Below are 6765 nucleotides of genomic sequence, written 5' to 3'. Positions count from 1 at the left end.
AGAGAATTTGGAACTCAAATGTTTTTAAATGGAGTTTTAAAATGTTTCTTTACATGTAGTTGAGAAAATAATTAAATTAGATTAAATTTTAAAAAGCATAATAGCTGCCCAGGCACTATCACTTTGAGAAAATATAATGTCTAACCACGTTGAGTAAATGAATAAGTGAATGACTGAAAAAGCATTCACTAATGCCTGGTCTGTGCCAAGCATTAGAGACACAAATACAAAAGTGAGATAGTTCCTGTCCTCAAGGAGCTCATGTTCTGAGAGAAGAAAAGACAAATGATGGGGAAGGTGGCAAAGGATGACATCTTGATCTGGAAAGTCAGAGATGCTGAAATATATTACATTAGATTACATATAGGTAAACTTCAAGGCACCACAGATTAAATCTAGAAGGGAGCTTGGGGCCAACTTATTTATTTTACAGATTAGGAAACTGAGCCCTACGGAGGGTAAGTGAAAGTCATACAGTTATTAAGTGGGATTTCAATTCTTTTTCCTGACTCCATAGCCAGTGCTTTGGAGTTTGCCTCAGTTTTACAAGAGCCAGAAAATTGGAAGTGACCTCAGTGCCAATCTAGTCCAACATGTACTTCCAAATGGATCCCCACTATGATTTACCTAGCCAGTAGCTGCCAAACCTCTGCTCAGAGCCCAGAGAGGAAAAGAGGACTCATCCCACTCCAGAAGCAGCCCATTCCATTTCTGGTCAGCTTTCAATGAAAGGAAGTTCTACCTACTATCCAGCCTAATGTGGCCTCATGAAGCCAAACAGATTAAGTCGAATCCCTCTTCTACATATCTGTCCTGGAATACTTGAAGACAGTTATCTTCTCCAAACAAAACCAATCGAATCCCTCTAGTCAATCTGCATGGTGCAGTTTCCAATCCTTTCACCATCTTCCTTGATATTCCCAGGATCCATTGCACCTGTCCATCCTCATGTAGTCCTGCTCATGTATGACAATGCTGTTATGAAAGAGTAATCAATTTAGCTAATCCATGGCCCCTTGATATTCTTTACCTCTCTGGTGTATGATAGAGGGTATTGTTCAGGCATAGGTTGGGCTTGTTCGTCTCTGAGGCTCCTGCCAACCCTGATGTTCTATGATCCTATGACGAGATCAAGAAGCAATCAAGAGCTGAACTTTTGAGTCAGCAAAACCTGAGCCCAATTCCTGTGGTGGATCTTACTGTGTGACCCTGGGCAAGTCACTTAAACTCTTGGAATCTTTCCACCTCTTCATTTATAAAGTGAAGGCTGATTTCTAAGGTTCTATCAAGTTCTTAATCCCTGCTCCTATGATTCCCAACTTTCTTTCCTCTTCCCCTGTGATTTATTCAGTAGAGAACACCACAGAGGAGCTACATAGAGCAGTTGCTAAGGAGACTATAATGTTTCAGCCTGAAAAATAAGAGTGTTTGATGAGGTCTAGTCTTTTTCAAAGGGTGAAAAACTGAGCCCAGGGAGATTCCATGACTTGCCTGGCGAACGTTAAAGACATTAGCGGCAGCAGCTGTGTGAGCTTTCTTGGTCTGTCCCTGTACTTGCAGTATCTAAGCTGTCCTCTGCTGTCCTCTACTGCTCCCGGTGTGAAAGCCCATGGCCTCCAAGTTCATCTCTCTTCAGCCTCCTCTAAAAAGATACCACAGCAGGAGCCTTCAAATGCAGGAGGCAAAACATGACTAAGGAGGCTCAGAATCTGTGTTGGAAGAGACCTGAGTCCCCCCCTGGGCCTGAAGACAAATCCCCTCAAAAACAGCAAGAGGCAACTCGGGACAGCAGATGTCATTGAGTCATTTTTCAGTTGTGTTTGACACTTCATGGCACTATTTAGGCTTTTCTTGGCAAAGAGACCGAATTGGTTTGACATTTCCTTCTCTATTTTTCAGATAAGGAAACTGAGGCAAATACCGTCCCAGAGTCACACAGCTAGGAGGAAGATGAGGCTTCTTGACTCTCCATCCACGGAGTCACCTAGCTGCCCTTCCGGGAGAGCGGAAAGAGCATAGGGACCGGAGTCCCAGGACTTGGCTTCATGTCTCGGCTCTGCCCCTTACCACCTTTGAAGTCACTTAGCCTAACTAGGCCTTATCACTCTCACCTGTTAAAGGAAGGGGCTCAGCTCAATGGCCTGAAGTGTTCTAAATCAACAATCCCATGACCCCTGACATGCAGCTGCTAACATCACCCTGAAGACCTCCCAGCAGTAGAAAGCTCCTACATCCTCAGACAGCACCTTCTCTTTGGACAGCTCCAGTAGTTCTGAAAGTTTTCCTTCAGTCAGGCTGAAATTGCCATCTTGTCCACTTCTACTCACTGCTCCCAGTTCTGCTCTTGGAGTCCCAGCAGAATGAGTGGAGTCTCTCCTCCACATGTCAGCCTTTTATCATGCAGATGGCATGGTGGGTAGAGTATTGGAGTGGAGTTAAGAAGATCTGAGTTCAAATCCAGCCTCAGACACTTACTAGCTGGGTGATCCTGAGCAAGTCATTTAACCTTTTTGTCTCAGTTTCCTCATCTGTAAAAGAGGGACAATAGTCCCTAGCTCATTGAATTATTGTGAGGATTGAAAGTGAGAATGAATGCAAAATGCTTTGTCAACCTTAAAGCACTATATAAACACTAGATATGAATTAATTATATGGTAAACATATAAAATTATAAATATGATAACCCCAGTTTCTTCAACCAATCCGTTCATGGCATGTTTTCCAATTTCCTTTTCATTTTCCAGTTTTCTTCCTTGAATACTCAGACTCTTATCTGCCACTATTTCAATCTGATGTGAATCTCATTAAAGTAATCTATTGCATTGTGTGCAGTTTACAATCACAGGAAAGTTTTTTGGCTGAGATGTGACTCAAGATCCTTTCCTTAGAGAAGGAGTATAATGCTTGTCACTCAGCTGAAAAGTAAAAGAACATATGAAGTCCATCCAGAATGCCTCACTCTCCCGCCTTTGATCAAGAGAGGTCTGATGAGGAATGAACAAATGAATGGAAGAATTTCTTTTGGAATTTCTTGTTTTATTTTTTCACCAACCAAAAATACATTTTTTCTCCCTCCCACTTCTCTCATCTCTCCACTCCCTAAAAGGAAAACAAAGCTGTTGTAACAAACATGCACAGTCTGCCAAGCACCATGCTAGGCAGAAGGAATGCAAAGGCAAAGCCAGAATAGTCTCTGCCCTCAAGAAACTTCTATCCTAAGAGGGGAACAGCCCATAGAGGGGAAGGGAGTTTAGGTCTAAGGCATCATGGGGTTTGGGTGGAGTCAGCTAGCAGTCTTTTCAGTAGCAATGATCACATGGCAGATGTTAAGATGGTTCAGTTGAGTAGGCTCTGGTTTCTTGATGCATGACTAGAGGGGATGATGCATGATCGACTGGACCACAGGAATGAAGACCGTGCAGATATAACATCTATCTTTGAAATGATGAAGAACTCAGATGGGGTGAGTAGAGACTTATTTGTGATCATCAAAAGACCTGGGTTCGAATCCCAGCAGAGACACCTGATAGCCTGGGTGACCTTGGCCAAACCTCTTCATCTTTGTAAGCCTCCATTTTCTTATCTGTAGCATGAGGGGTTTGGACTAAGTTACTTCAAGCTACCTGTCAGCTCTAAACTGATGATACTACAGTTGCCCCTTGAAGCTTCAAAGAGGCAATTTAGGATATTTCAGGACTACTTGCCACATGTAACAGAAGTAAGTATAATGAGTATCATTAAAACATTGGAAGTCAGAGCTGCAGGGGGCCTTGGAACTCATTATTTCCAGCTCCCTTTTTTTTATGACCCCATTTCACAGATGAGGAACCTGAGTTTCCAATAGAGGAAATGACTCCTCCAGGTTTGCACAGCTAGCTGGTGGCAGAGATGTTCAAACTCTCCATTCTATTTTGGTGCTCCTCATATCAGACAGAATCAAAGGGATTATGGGTAAATTCCTCAATTATAGACCTTGACAGGACCTTTGAAATTTTTATCTTATTGTTAACTGAACATAAAAGCCAATATAAAACAAAATCTAAAACTATTTCTAGAGTGATTTGTAAATGGAAGTTGGGAATGTCCAAGGCACATCTCTAATCTTTTAAGACCCACCCCATGGCTGGCCATTATCATGATTTGCATTTGTAATGCCTCACTTTCCAACCTTTGGTCAACAGAGAAGTCTTGTGAGGAATGAATGAATGAATGGACATTTCTTTTTATTTTTTTAAATTAAAATTAAATTTAGGATTAAAAGAACAAAGCATTCTTTGACTTTCCTATCGGGGCCGTGACACTGGGCTGGGTAGCTATTAGTCTTGGGTGTGGCAGACCAATATTCTAGAGCCTAAAGGAGGCACCCTTAGAAAGGCATTGGACTCAAAGGGGCCTGTCCAAAATGAAATCATGTTTAGCCTGGCTAATGGGGAAACTGAGTTTTTGCTGAGATCTGTTTCTCTCCATTTGAAGTTCAAAGGATCCTAATATTCAGTTCTTGAAGATGTCATTTCTGCTCTCATTTCTTATTTCCAGAAGGATTTATCTATACACAAACTCAGTTAAAAAATGTTTGTGTTTAGTGGAAAATATGCTGGCTAGGCTATAAAATACAGTTATCCCTTCCACATCTCAACTTGCCCCATTGTGGTTTCAATATATTATGGGTGGGGATAAGAAATTAAATGGGAGTTTTTGGGGAAGTTTTGCAGAAGCTGTAGATGACATTTGAAGGCCAGCATATGACACAGGAAAAGTTTAGAAACTCAGAAATACTTTAAATATGTTTAGCATTATATAATATCAGCTTATTTTTATCTTTTAATACAATATAATTCAGACTTCTCTGGCACAAAGGGAGGGTCAAAAATTTTTATGGAGGTTTCCTAGGTTAGGATGTGTGTGCCATGCCCCTAACCCCCTAGATGTGGGAGGCTTAACTGTATGATTGTGATGTGGCTGCCTGTTCCATGACTCCCAAAGGAGATTTAAGAATTCCATTTCCCTGGAAAATATTCAAGGGAACATCGAACTGCTTCATTTGGGAGTAAATCTGAGTTCAAACTGATCATCAAGCATTTATTAAATGCCTACTACATGCACAGCTCTGGGAATACAAAGGCAAAAAAAATGAAATAGCCTATTCTCAAGGAGCTTACATTCTACTGGGAGGATAGAAAATATACAGATATGGATACAGAAAATAGAGAATAAGTAGGAATGCACGGGAGCAAAGAGGGCAACACAAACAAGCACACGAGCTTTGGTGCTCAATTGTGTTCTAAATAAAAAGGAAACTATACATGATGCAAGTTAAAATTTCACATACAATCCTCTTTTTCTGTTCTTTGTATATACCCATGTTTTTGTTTGTTTCATTCAAAATAAAAGGTATGTATCTTATTTTAAATACATAATTCATTTATAGAACCATCATATGTAACAAGTGGTATATAAATGTATTTAAAAGGTACCACTTATATAATAAATATAAAATTAATTATACATAGCAAACATATACTATATAACAAATTATACATATGTATGCATGTATTTTATTATGAATGAGACAAACACAAGAAAATAAGTTCATGGTCACATACAAAGAACAGAAAAAGGCAGTTATATGTGTGTGTCTGTATGTATAAATGTGTATTTATAGCTATCCTATTTACTTTATTTCTAGAAATATGTATGTCTACATATGTATGTTATATAATATATACAAGGTGATTTAGATGGGAATAAGGAAGAGAGAAATCTTCCTTCAGGATTCTGGAGAAAAAAGAAATCTAAGTTTGAAGTATAAATAAGCAAGAATCCAAGCTTTTCTGTGTGGCCACAGTCATCTAGGGCCACCTCTACATGAAGCAGAATCCTGTCTACACCACCTCAATCTTTGGCCCTCCCCTTGCAGACTTGGGGGAGGTGCACAACTCTGTCCCCATCAGTCAGTCAAAGCAAGGACATTGCATTCGGGCCAGTTCCAATAGACAGGATGCTTTTCCTCAATGTGCACCCACTGCTCCTAGGTTGGTTCTCTGGGGCCAAGCAGAACCAGCTCAGTCCCTGCCCCATGGCAGCCTTCCATGTGCATCTCGGGCACTCCAGAATGTTTCCTGGTCATGTTCACTTTTTAAATTGAATTTAAAAAATTCTCCATGAGTTTCTTTATGAGATTGCTTCTCATAAAACACTTCAGAACATTTTAATTATAGAGTTGGAAGGAACCCTACATGTAATTTACTCCAATCCCCTAAATTGGTAGATGATGAAACCAAGGTCCAGGGATGGGAAATGACCAAAGTCATATGGCCAGGGATGGTTTCCTTCTTGGGTAAGAGGGCCCACAAAGCACTGGCTGGTCCAAGGTTACACAATTACTATTAGATACATGAACTCAAATCTTCCTGCCTTCGAAGCTGGCCCTTCACCCACCATGCCACGCTGGAAACTAAAATTGTGGAGACTGAGGAACTAGAAAAAAGATGAGGGCCAGTGGAATAATGTTGGAATTGCACCCTTGAAAACTAATTTGGGCAGAGTTTGAATGTAGGCCTAGTTTGGACTGCAAGGCTCTCTTCTGACCCCTAGCCTGGTCTGGAGGCTCATCCCCAGTTTGCCCACAGGGAAATCAACCTTAAGCTGTCACTCAAAAAGCCCATCTGCTGTCACAGCAGGACCTGCAATATTTGTTGGTGCAGGGAGGACCTGGTTTGGAAACAATGTCCTGAAACATACCGGCCACGCTTGTTACTGTAACAC

This window comes from Petaurus breviceps, unplaced genomic scaffold (genome assembly GCF_028583685.1).
Source record: "Petaurus breviceps papuanus isolate PSGF00001 unplaced genomic scaffold, PetGlider_PUasm1.0 207, whole genome shotgun sequence".
Taxonomy (NCBI): Eukaryota; Metazoa; Chordata; class Mammalia; order Diprotodontia; family Petauridae; genus Petaurus; species Petaurus breviceps.
This window is presented reverse-complemented; position numbering follows the sequence as displayed.